The sequence below is a fragment of the Ranitomeya imitator genome, chromosome 9 (genome assembly GCF_032444005.1).
Source record: "Ranitomeya imitator isolate aRanImi1 chromosome 9, aRanImi1.pri, whole genome shotgun sequence".
In the NCBI taxonomy this organism is placed as follows: Eukaryota; Metazoa; Chordata; class Amphibia; order Anura; family Dendrobatidae; genus Ranitomeya; species Ranitomeya imitator.
The window spans coordinates 55114296-55127745 of NC_091290.1; positions in this window are offsets into that span (position 1 = coordinate 55114296).

Sequence of the window (13450 nt, forward strand, 5' to 3'; positions counted from 1 at the left end):
ATCAGCTGTTTTGAACAGCTGACATGTGCCTCTAACAGCCACCGGTGGAATCGCAATTCACCGGTGGAATCGCAATTCACCTGCGGAATCGCGATTCACCTGTGGCTGTTAACTAGTTAAATGCTGTTGTCAATCTGACAGCGGCATTTAACGCGCTTCCGGCAAGCGCGACTGAAATCCCGCCCATCGGTGACCTCATCACGTGACCAGGGGTCCTGTTGTGAATTCTGTGGCAAAGCTCCCTCCTGTGGTCACAAGTGGTACTTCGGCTGATTCTCTCTGTGAGCTTCTGTTGGTGGAGGGAAGTGGTACTGCGGCTTCTGAGTTTCCTCCCTCAGGTGATCTGGTGAGGTCGTTAGGTGCTTCTCTACTTAACTCCACCTAATGCTTTGATCCTGGCTTCCTGTCAATGTTCCAGTGTTGGACTTGCTTTTCCCTGGATCATTCCTGTGGCCTGCTGCTCTGCATAGCTAAGTTCTTCTTTGCTATTTGTTTGCTATTTTTTCTGTCCAGCTTGTCTAATTTTTTGCTGGAAGCTCTGGGACGCAAAGGGTGTACCTCCATGCCGTTAGTTCGGTACGGAGGGTCTTTTTGCCCCCTTTGCGTGGTTTTCTTTAGGGTTTTGTGTAGACCGCAAAGTTACCTTTTCTGTCCTCGCTCTGTTAAGAAAGTCGGGCCTCACTTTGCTGAATCTATTTCATCTCTACGTTTGTCTTTTCATCTTAACTCACTGTCATTATATGTGGGGGGCTGCCTTTTCCTTTGGGGTATTTCTCTGAGGCAACGTAGGCTTATATTCTATCTTCAGGCTAGTTAGTTTCTCAGGCTGTGCCGAGTTGCATAGGCAGAGTTAGGCGCAATCCACGGCTGCCTCTAGTGTTGTTTGGAGAGGATTAGGGATTGCGGTCTGCAGAGTTCCCACGTCTCAGATCTCGTTCTATGATTTTGGGTTATTGTCAGATCACTGTATGTGCTCTGACCGCTATGTCCATTGTGGTACTGAATTGCCTTTCATAACAGTACAGGAAGCCAAAAGTACTAATGATTCTCAATAGAGGGAAAAAAGAAGTTCTGAGACCATTTTTTTTTCTTTGCACTGTGTTTTGCCTTTTTTTCCCCTAGACATTTGGGTGGTTCAGTACACAGGTGTAGCGATGGACATTAGAAGTCTGTCTTCATCTGTGGATCAGCTCTCGGCAAGAGTACAAAAGATTCAAGACACTATTGATCAGAAATCTATGTTAGAACCAAGAATTCCTATTCCTGATTTGTTTTTTGGAGATAGAACTAAGTTTCTGAGTTTCAAAAATAATTATTTCTGGCCTTGAAACCTCGCTCCTCTGGTGATCCAGTTCAACAGGTTTTGATTGTTATTTCTTTTTTGCGCAGCGACCCTCAGGACTGGGCATTTTCTCTTGCACCAGGAGATCCTGCATTGAGTAATATCGATGCGTTTTTCCTGGCGCTCGGATTGCTGTACGATGAACCTAATTCAGTGGATCAGGCAGAAAAAAATTTGCTGGCTCTTTGTCAGGGTCAGGATGAGATAGAGGTATATTGTCAGAAATTTAGAAAGTGGTCCGTGCTCACTCAATGGAATGAATCTGCGCTGGCAGCTATGTTCAGAAAGGGTCTCTCTGAAGCCCTTAAGGATGTCATGGTGGGATTTCCTATGCCTGCTGGTTTGAATGAGTCTATGTCTTTGGCCATTCAGATCGGTCGATGCTTGCGTGAGCGTAAATCTGTGCACCATTTGGCGGTATTACCTGAGCTTAAACCTGAGCCTATGCAGTGCGATAGGACTTTGACCAGAGTTGAACGGCAAGAACACAGACGTCTGAATGGGCTGTGTTTCTACTGTGGTGATTCCACTCATGCTATCTCTGATTGTCCTAAGCGCACTAAGCGGTTCGCTAGGTCTGCCACCATTGGTACAGTACAGTCAAAATTTCTTCTGTCTGTTACCTTGATCTGCTCTTTGTCATCGTATTCTGTCATGGCATTTGTGGATTCAGGCGCTGCCCTGAATTTGATGGACTTGGAGTATGCTAAGCGTTGTGGGTTTCTCTTAGAGGCCTTGCAGTGTCCTATTCCATTGAGAGGAATTGATGCCACGCCTTTGGCCAAGAATAAGCCTCAATACTGGACCCAGCTGACCATGTGCATGGCTCCTGCACATCAGGAGGTTATTCGCTTTCTGGTGTTGCATAATCTGCATGATGTGGTCGTGTTGGGGTTGCCATGGCTACAAGCCCATAATCCAGTATTAGATTGGAAATCCATGTCGGTGTCCAGCTGGGGTTGTCAGGGGGTACATGGTGATGTTCCATTTCTGTCAATTTCATCATCCACCCCTTCTGAGGTTCCAGAGTTCTTGTCTGATTACCGGGATGTATTTGATGAGCCCAAGTCCGATGCCCTACCTCCGCATAGGGATTGTGATTGTGCTATCAATTTGATTCCTGGTAGTAAATTCCCAAAAGGTCGACTGTTTAATTTATCCGTGCCTGAGCACGCCGCTATGCGCAGTTATGTGAAGGAATCCCTGGAGAAGGGGCATATTCGCCCGTCATTGTCACCATTAGGAGCAGGGTTCTTTTTTGTAGCCAAGAAGGATGGTTCACTGAGACCTTGTATAGATTACCGCCTTCTAAATAAGATCACGGTTAAATTTCAGTACCCCTTGCCATTGTTATCTGATTTGTTTGCTCGGATTAAGGGGGCTAGTTGGTTCACCAAGATAGATCTTCGTGGTGCGTATAATCTGGTGCGAATCAGGCGAGGAGATGAATGGAAAACTGCATTTAATACGCCCGAGGGTCATTTTGAGTATCTAGTGATGCCATTCGGACTTGCCAATGCTCCATCAGTGTTTCAGTCCTTTATGCATGACATCTTCCGAGAGTACCTGGATAAATTCCTGATTGTGTACTTGGATGACATTTTGATCTTCTCGGATGATTGGGAGTCTCATGTGAAGCAGGTCAGAACAGTTTTTCAGGTCCTGCGTGCTAATTCTTTGTTTGTGAAGGGATCAAAGTGTCTCTTTGGTGTGCAGAAGGTTTCATTTTTGGGGTTCATCTTTTCCCCTTCTACTATCGAGATGGATCCTGTTAAGGTCCAAGCCATCCATGATTGGACTCAGCCGACATCTCTGAAAAGTCTGCAAAAGTTCCTGGGCTTTGTTAATTTTTATCGTCGCTTCATCTGCAATTTTTCTAGTATTGCCAAACCATTGACCGATTTGACCAAGAAGGGTGCTGATTTGGTCAATTGGTCTTCTGCTGCTGTGGAAGCTTTTCAAGAGTTGAAGCGTCGTTTTTCTTCTGCCCCTGTGTTGTGTCAACCAGATGTTTCTCTTCCGTTCCAGGTCGAGGTTGATGCTTCTGAGATTGGAGCAGGGGCTGTTTTGTCGCAGAGAGGTTCTGATTGCTCAGTGATGAAACCATGCGCTTTTTTTTCCAGGAAGTTTTCGCCTGCTGAGCGAAATTATGATGTGGGCAACCGAGAGTTGCTGGCCATGAAGTGGGCATTCGAGGAGTGGCGTCATTGGCTTGAAGGAGCTAAGCATCGCGTGGTGGTATTGACTGATCATAAGAACTTGACTTATCTTGAGTCTGCTAAGCGGTTGAATCCTAGACAGGCTCGTTGGTCGCTGTTTTTTGCCCGTTTTGACTTTGTGATTTCGTACCTTCCGGGCTCTAAAAATGTGAAGGCGGATGCTCTGTCTAGGAGTTTTGTGCCCGACTCTCTGGGTTTGTCTGAGCCGGCGGGTATCCTCAAGGAAGGAGTAATTGTGTCTGCCATCTCCCCTGATTTGCGGCGGGTGCTGCAAAAATTTCAGGCTAATAAACCTGATCGTTGTCCAGCGGAGAGACTGTTTGTCCCTGATAAGTGGACCAATAAAGTTATCTCTGAGGTTCATTGTTCGGTGTTGGCTGGTCATCCTGGAATCTTTGGTACCAGAGAGTTAGTGGCTAGATCCTTTTGGTGGCCGTCTCTGTCGCGGGATGTGCGTACTTTTGTGCAGTCCTGTGGGATTTGTGCTCGGGCTAAGCCCTGCTGTTCTCGTGCCAGTGGGTTGCTTTTGCCCTTGCCGGTCCCGAAGAGGCCTTGGACACATATCTCTATGGATTTTATTTCTGATCTTCCCGTTTCTCAAAAGATGTCAGTCATTTGGGTGGTCTGTGATCGCTTTTCTAAGATGGTCCATTTGGTACCCTTGTCTAAATTGCCTTCCTCCTCTGATTTGGTGCCATTGTTCTTCCAGCATGTGGTTCGTTTACATGGCATTCCAGAGAATATCGTTTCTGACAGAGGTTCCCAGTTTGTTTCAAGGTTTTGGCGAGCCTTTTGTGGTAGGATGGGCATTGACTTGTCTTTTTCCTCGGCTTTCCATCCTCAGACTAATGGCCAGACCGAACAAACAATCAGACCTTGGAAACATATCTGAGATGCTTTGTTTCTGCCGATCAGGATGACTGGGTGTCCTTTTTGCCTTTGGCTGAGTTCGCCCTTAATAATCGGGCCAGCTCGGCTACCTTGGTTTCGCCATTTTCTGCAATTCTGGGTTCCATCCTCGTTTCTCTTCAGGACAGGTTGAGTCTTCGGACTGTCCTGGTGTGGATACTGTGGTGGACAGGTTGCAGCAGATTTGGACTCACGTAGTGGACAATTTGACCTTGTCCCAGGAAAAGGCTCAACGTTTCGCTAATCGCAGACGCCGTGTGGGTCCCCGACTTCGTGTTGGGGATCTGGTTTGGTTATCTTCTCGTCATATTCCAATGAAGGTTTCCTCTCCTAAGTTTAAACCTCGTTTCATTGGTCCGTATAGGATTTCTGAGGTTCTTAATCCTGTGTCTTTTCGTCTGACCCTTCCAGATTCTTTTTCCATACATAACGTATTCCATAGGTCATTGTTGCGGAGATACGTGGCACCTATGGTTCCATCGGTTGATCCTCCTGCCCCGGTTTTGGTGGAGGGGGAATTGGAGTATATTGTGGAGAAGATTTTGGATTCTCGTGTTTCTAGACGGAAACTCCAGTATCTGGTTAAATGGAAGGGTTATGCTCAGGAAGATAATTCCTGGGTTTTTGCCTCTGATGTCCATGCTCCCGATCTTGTTCGTGCCTTTCATGTGGCTCATCCTGGTCGGCCTGGGGGCTCTGGTGAGGGTTCGGTGACCCCTCCTCAAGGGGGGGTTACTGTTGTGAATTCTGTGGCAAAGCTCCCTCCTGTGGTCACAAGTGGTACTTCGGCTGATTCTCTCTGTGAGCTTCTGTTGGTGGAGGGAAGTGGTACTGCGGCTTCTGAGTTTCCTCCCTCAGGTGATCTGGTGAGGTCGTTAGGTGCTTCTCTACTTAACTCCACCTAATGCTTTGATCCTGGCTTCCTGTCAATGTTCCAGTGTTGGACTTGCTTTTCCCTGGATCATTCCTGTGGCCTGCTGCTCTGCATAGCTAAGTTCTTCTTTGCTATTTGTTTGCTATTTTTTCTGTCCAGCTTGTCTAATTTTTTGCTGGAAGCTCTGGGACGCAAAGGGTGTACCTCCGTGCCGTTAGTTCGGTACGGAGGGTCTTTTTGCCCCCTTTGCGTGGTTTTCTTTAGGGTTTTGTGTAGACCGCAAAGTTACCTTTTCTGTCCTCGCTCTGTTAAGAAAGGCGGGCCTCACTTTGCTGAATCTATTTCATCTCTACGTTTGTCTTTTCATCTTAACTCACTGTCATTATATGTGGGGGGCTGCCTTTTCCTTTGGGGTATTTCTCTGAGGCAAGGTAGGCTTATTTTCTATCTTCAGGCTAGTTAGTTTCTCAGGCTGTGCCGAGTTGCATAGGCAGAGTTAGGCGCAATCCACGGCTGCCTCTAGTGTTGTTTGGAGAGGATTAGGGATTGCGGTCTGCAGAGTTCCCACGTCTTAGAGCTCGTTCTATGATTTTGGGTTATTGTTAGATCACTGTATGTGCTCTGACCGCTATGTCCATTGTGGTACTGAATTGCCTTTCATAACAGGGTCCCCAATGGGTCAATGACAACCAGAGGTCTCCAGCAGACCTCTATGGTTGTTACTGCTGGATTGCTATGAGCGCCGCCCGGTGAGCTGCGCTCATAGCAAGTGAACAATTCTGCGACATACAGGTGATCTGATCATTGCTTGGATGTAGCAGAGCCAATCGGGTTATGGCAGCTTCTAGTCTCCCATTTGGACTATTGAAGCATGCCAAAAGTTAAAAAAAAAAAGTTTTTAAAAATGTTTTAAAAAATAAAAAAATATAAATGTTCAAATCACCCCCCCTTTCGCCCCATTCAAAATAAAACAAAAAAAATGAAACATACACATATTTGGTATTGCCGCATTCAGAGTCACCCAATCTATCAATATATAAAAAGAATTAACCCAATCGCTAAACGGTATAATGAGAAAAAAGTTAAAACGCCAGAAATACGTTTTTTTGGTCGCCACAACATTACATTAAAATGAAATAATGGGTGATCAAAAGATTGTATCTGCACCAAAATGGTATCATTAAAAATGTCAGCTCAGCACACAAAAAATAAGCCCTCACCTAACCCCAGATCACGAAAAATGGAGACGCTATGGGTCTCGGAAAATGGCACAATTCTTTTTGCTTTTTTTTTTTTTAACAAACCTTGGAATTTTTTTTCAACACTTAAATAAAAAGCAACATATACATGTTTGGTGTCTGTGAACTCGTAATAACCTGGAGAATCATAATGGCAGGTCAGTTTTAGAATTTAGTGAACATGTAAAAGAAAAAAAGCAACAGTGGGATTGCACTTTTTTTGCAATTTTGCTACACTTTTTTTCCCTGTTTTCCAGTACATGACATGGTAAAAACCAATGCTGTCGTTCAAAAGTACAACTCGTCCTGCCAAAAACAGCCCTCACTTGGCCATATTGACCAAAAATAAAAAAAGTTATGGCTCTGGAAAGTAGAGGAGCGAAAAATGAAAATGCAAAACCAAAAAATACCTCTGGTCGTTAAGGGGTAAAGGAATGTGGCATCTTTCTAGGTTTTCCATGTTGAGCAAACTGCTGCACAGACGTGGGAGACATTATTTTGTTTCCTTGTACAGATGACGCTGCAACCTGTTCCTCATGTAGGGAAAGAGTTAAACTAGCAAAAGCAGAACATTTGTGTTAGCCGCTTACAATGAATAATTTAATAATTCACATTAAAGATGGATCCTAACCATAAAACCTTTTCTTCAAAAATCCCTCACGGGCAATTCCACTGATTAAATAAATTACCATATAGATCAGGAAAGAGCAGAGTCCACAAAACCAACCACCCGTAAGAAGACTGAGCGGTTTCAACGTACAGGACTTAATGTCCAAGTCAACGGCGGATTTGTTCATACTGTGCAAACAATAATAATACATTGCTGAACGAGTGAGTCATTAGTGTGCCCATCAGAGACGGCTTATCATTGGAGACCACCAGAGACAGATTCCAGTCGTCTTCTCCTCTAATGAGGGGACAATTCCACAATAAATAGATTATTGCATAGATGTTGTGTTTTCCTGCACTTCCAAGACAGATGAAGTGACCGAGGGTAAGGTCGCCCATGTATATCCATGATCTGGCCCAGCAAAACTTCCACACTCAGATTCTATTTTAACAACCGTATCTTTACTGTTATACATTTTCTTTAACACAGTGGAACACAATAATATACAGTACAAAATATGCCTATTCACAGAGATAACGTGTAATAACAAACTGTCCCTCACTTTCCCTATCCACACGTTACCAGTTCCTTTGCTCCAAGAGGTTATCTTCCCACGTCGCAGGCCTGTCTGTCACTGCAGGGGGACGCTCCAGCCGAAGAGAAAAACAACAGGGATTAAACAAAACTCCGTCCCTCAGGTCCAGACTGTAGTCCTTGGGGTTCAACAGGTAAGGGTGGAATGTTCGGCCTCTCAACAGAGGACCCGCTTACAGTTCATGGGCTCCAGGGTCTGTGAAGATGTCACCGTTGAGTGCTCCGCAGTGTGGGAGCTGGGAACAATCTGGATGTCGGCTTCCAAGAGATAGCGGTCATCCAGGCAATCTTCTATATCGCCTCTACAGGAGGACGCCAGCACACACAGACCTCTCTCTGCACACACCAGTTTCCCGGGCTTTCTCTTTTCCTCCCCTTCCTGTTCACATGACATCACTGGGGGAAGTTCTGCCAATACAGGTTGTTTCTCTGTAATCACATTCGGCATAGGTATAACTTCTGGCCACACGGGGGCAGTGTCTGTCACAGATTCTATGTCAATGATAATAGAACAGTCACAGCCGGCCAGCTCACTACACGCCCCCCCGCTTAAAGGTTGGCAGTCCCTGTCAACGACTGTCTCCAGGGCGGAGATGGCTGTGGAGGTTGTAGGACCCGGCTGCGGAAAAGGCCACACATATTGGTCTCTGTAGGACTGTCCCGGGGGCACTCCGGCGGTAGTCCTCGTTGTCCGCCCAACGGGTGCCAGCCCCTCCCCCCGATCAGTCACCCCAGTCGGTAAGTCAGTCGAGGAGGTAAGGGGTTCAGATGCATCAGTCAGGCGAGCAGGGGTAGGGATGTCTTCCACCTCTACATCCCCGGTATCAGTGTCTCCCACAGCATTAGTGATATCCATCTCTCCAGGTATTACAGGAGGGACGTCAGGCTGAGAACGACAGGGGCGCAACATGTTGCGGTGCAGGGTGCGGAGGCTGCCGCTGTCTTCGCCTTGTACTTGGTAGACGGGGCCACCAGGGTACGGGTGTCCAATTATTCGATAGACTTCGGTCTCCCACTTGGGCCGGAGTTTTCCTTGCGGTTTCTTTATACGAACTAGGACCAGTTGACCCACACTCAGCAGGTCTTCTTGTACTGGAAGTGGGTCAGTGTGGACCTGGTCCTGGATCTGCTGTTCCACCAGCCGGTAGACAGTTTCCATCCTTTGACGGTGTGCTTGTAGCCAGGAAGGATAGGTACCACAGGTGTCTTCATCAGAGTTAGACAGGTGTAGCTCATGGATGCCTTTGCCTGGGCGGCCAAAAAGGAGGGTGTAAGGCGTGTATCCGGTGACAGAATGGACTTGATTGTTATAGGCCCACAGCAGTTCTGGGAGGAATCGAGGCCAGTCGGGCTTTTTGTCTTCTGCTAAGGTTCGGATCAGTTGTAAGAGGGTCCGGTTGAAACGTTCACACGTGCCATTCCCTTGCGGATGATACGGGGTGGTCCTGGACTTCTTGATTCCATACATCTGCTGGAGTTCTTCAATGACTCGCCCTTCGAAACACGCCCCCTGATCAGAGTGTAGCCGCTCCAGACACCCGCAGACCCGAACGAAGTGCTGACAGATGGCCTGTGCAGCTGATTCGGCAGTCTGATCTTTGGTAGCAACAGCGACGGCGAATTTCGTGAAGTGGTCTACCATCACCAGACAGTACTGGTAGCCACTATTCGCCGTTCCAATCAACAGATAGTCCACCATCAACAATTCGAGGGGCCTGGGTGTGCTAATAGTCTGGACGGGTGCACGCTGCTCAGTAGACTTGTGGAGTTCACATGTACGACATCCTAGGCAGACGTTTTCAACCAGCTTACGGAGTCCTGGGCAAAAAATGAATTGCTGCGTCCACCGGAGGGTCTTGTCTATGCCGAAGTGGCCGTTCCTTCTGTGGGCTTCAGCCACCATCTCATGGGCCAGCTGCACCGGGACGACAATCTGCAAACATTCTTCCAGCATATGGGATAAAAGGGCCCTGCGATACAAGACTCCATCCTTCACGATCAGCCGATCCCATTGGGCAAGTAGGGCAGAGGTCCTGGTTGATAGTCGGGCTCTTACTTCGGAGGGTGGTTTCTCTTGTGTCTTCACGTACTGTTTCAGTAAGACGTGTTCAGGGTCTCGATCTTGAAGCTTGGCCCATTCTTGTTGGGACAGGGGGGACCCCACTATGGCTTCGATCCCGCCTACAGCATACTGGCGGCTATCTTCTATTTGTTTAGCTAGCCGGGCAAAGTCGGGCAGTTCATCTTCCTCCAACTCTTCATCCCTGTCCCCCACTGGCGAGGATGATGTCACTCTGGAAAGGCTGTGAGCATTCTGATTCTCCGTCCCCGCTCTGTATTTAATTTTGTATTGGAATCTAGAGAGCCTTGCCATCCAGCGCTGTTCCATTGCCCCTAGTTTGGCATTTTCTAGGTGGGCAAGAGGATTGTTGTCTGTCACGACCAGCACCTCCGCTCCTGTCAGGTAGCCAGCAAATTTCTCTGTCATAGCCCAGGTCAGGGCCAGGAGTTCCAGGCGGAAAGAGCTGTAGTTGACGGGGTTCTTTTCGGTGTCACGGAGGGATCTACTGGCATAGGCTATTACGCGTTCCTTGTTATCTTGGACTTGGGAGAGGACCGCCCCGAGACCTTGAAGGCTGGCGTCGGTGTATAACTGGAACGGCAGGGTGTAATCTGCAAATGCCAGAATAGGGGGCGATGTCAAAGCAGCTTGAAGCGCCCGGAAGGATTTTTCTTGGTCGGGCCCCCAGCTGATGCGTCGTCCTCTGGGACTGTTCGCGGTCCCTCGGAGAGTCTCATGCAGTGGTTCCGCAAGCCGGGCAAAGTCCTTGACAAATCGGCGGTAATAGCCCGCTAGTCCCAGGAAAGCCTGGACTTCTTTGATGGTAGTTGGTTGTGGCCACTCTCGGACAGCTGCTATCTTCTCTGGAGAGGGTTGGACACCTTCGGCTGAGATCCGGTGTCCCAGGTAATCGATCTCCTGCTGGAATAGATGGCACTTGCTGGGCTTCAACTTCAAGCCGTGTCTCTTCAAGCGCTGGAGCACTTTGCCAAGCTTGTGAAGATGATCCTCAAAGGTGGCGGAGTATACCACGATGTCATCAAGGTATATCAGCGTGAATTCGAAGTTGAAATCTCCCAGACAGCGTTCCATCAGTCTCTGAAAGGTCCCTGGTGCATTACTCAAGCCGAATGGCATCCGGTCAAACTCGTACAGGCCCATGGGAAGGATGAAGGCGGTCTTTTCTCTGTCCTTCTCACTCATGGGGACCTGCCAATATCCACTGGCCAAGTCTAGAGACGAAAAATATTTGGCCTTCTTCAGGGCGGTCAGTGACTCTTCGATCCGGGGGAGTGGATAGGAGTCCCGAATCGTGCACGCGTTCAGCCGACGGTAGTCTACGCAAAATCTTAGGGATCCATCTTTCTTTTTGACTATCACCACAGGTGCAGCCCATGGGCTCTGGCTCTCCCGCACCACTCCAGCGTGTAGCATAGATTCTAAGAGGCTTTTCACCTCCTGGTATTGTTGAGGTGGTATTTGTCGGTACCTCTCGCGAATAGGGGCAGTATCGCCCGTGGGAATCTCGTGTTGGATACTGGTGGTGTACCCGAAGTCGGTGTCATGCTTTGCAAAGGAGTCTTGGTGTTCTCGCAGTAGTCCCTCCACTTGAGACACTTCCTGTTTGGTGTACTGGGACGGGTCCAGTTGCACTTTTTCCAGTAATTTTCGCCCAATATCTTCATCATCTGCTTGAGCATTTATGGCTGAGACAGTTACCGTCCAGCCATCTTCTGTAGACGGGGTGAATTGTAAGGGCCCCATGGGGTTCACTTCTGTGGGTAGAGCATATACTCTGGCAAGTTGCGTGCCAGCTTCGAGGGCTACACCTACGTCTGCGGTGTTGTTCAGCCGGACAGGGACTCTTCCGTTCCTCACGACGGCTAGGGTGCGGGCGACCAGTGGGTTTAGCTTACCCCCACTTGGAGCCCTTGGCTCGATTAACACTTCAACTCCTTCAAGCTGTCGGTTGGTTTTAAGAGGCAGGGAAATGACTGTCTCTTTTTCAGCGGGCAAAGTAATCCGGGTACAGCGGGGCACCTTAATGGCTGCTAGGGGTAGTTGTTCCTTTGCCATCTGTTGAAGTCCAACGGTCCGGATTACGCGCTGGAACGCCAGACGAGTCGGTTTATGTTTCGTAACCTTCTGCCAGTACTTGGGCCCTTTTCTTGTCAACAGCATAAGATCCAGGTCTTTCAAGATATTCATTCCGATTATTACTGGGGTCTCGGAGCCGAAGCCTTTCTTGATAATGACGATTCCTCGTTTCCCTAGGTCTTGTCCGCAGGCCCTCGTATCCATCCAGGCGACTCCGGTTACTGGAATGGGTAGGTTATTAGCCGCAATTATCTTAATGGTGGTATCTGGATCACAAGCAGTTCTTGGTTTGAGGTACTCTTCATAAAACTGTTCAGAGATCGTGGTCACTTGCGACCCAGTGTCCATCAATCCTTGTACTGCAACTCCCTCCAGAATAACTTCAAGTGTAGGACTACTCGAGGCAAGAGTACTCCGTTGCTGGCTCTGTTTTTCTACACCCCATTCTCTATCCCCCCTGCTGCTCGAACCTCAGCTGCAGGGGTGTCTAGTTTAACGGCGGCCATTGTGGTGAGACCTGGCGTGGCGGCTCTGCTCGTGGATGTAGCTGATATTCCGTTCGTCGTGGTAACTGATGGTTTGTTCGTTGAGGACAACGGTTCGCCCTATGACGAGGATCACCACATGACCAACACGGTCCTGCGGGACGGCTAGGTTGCATCCGCTGGTCTCTCTGTCGTTCTAGTGTTAACTGTGACACCTGTTGCTGTAAATCTGCTACCATCTGTTTCAGCTCCTCAGTGTCACTGTTGGGCTGTTTAATGTCTAATATGGATCTGCACGCAGCGCTTTGAGTCCCCACATCCATGACGGGTCCCCTAGAACATTCTATGGCTTCCTGCTTGACTTCAGCGAAGGTGAGAGTCGGCGTCATCCGAATCAAGTCCTGTAGTGTACGGTTACTGGTCTCTCAGTCCTATAACGAATTGGTCTCTCAGTACCAGGTCACGAGGAGCTATAGTAGTCAGTTGTTCCCCTTTTGCACAGACTTGTTCAAGGAGTACCTGAACGGCATTTGCATATTGGGGGATGTCTTCCCATTCAAGCTGTGTCCGTCTAAAGAACAGGTATCGCAGTGTTCCCTGGTACGTAGTAGGTCCATAGGTCTTTTCCAGCACCCGCACCAAGTCCTCCAACGTACGCTGCCCCCTGACCGTCTCCAGTCTGACTGTCGTCCATGCCTCCCCCTCTAGCGTCAGTACCCCCATTTCTGCCAAGGTCTTAGGGTCAATATTATACATTTCTCCCAGTATCCGCACTTGTTCCGCCCATTCTGGTACGGGGTAGTTTCGCCCGCCAAACTTCCTGACCTGGTTTACAATGGACACCGGCGGCGGTTTCTGACTGTATACTGTGTGGGAATCTTGCTGGGCACAGATCCTGCCGACTACGCCAGATGAAGTGACCGAGGGTAAGGTCGCCCATGTACAGTATATCCATGATCTGGCCCAGCAAAACTTCCACACTCAGATTCTATTTTAACAACCGTATCTTTACTGTTATAC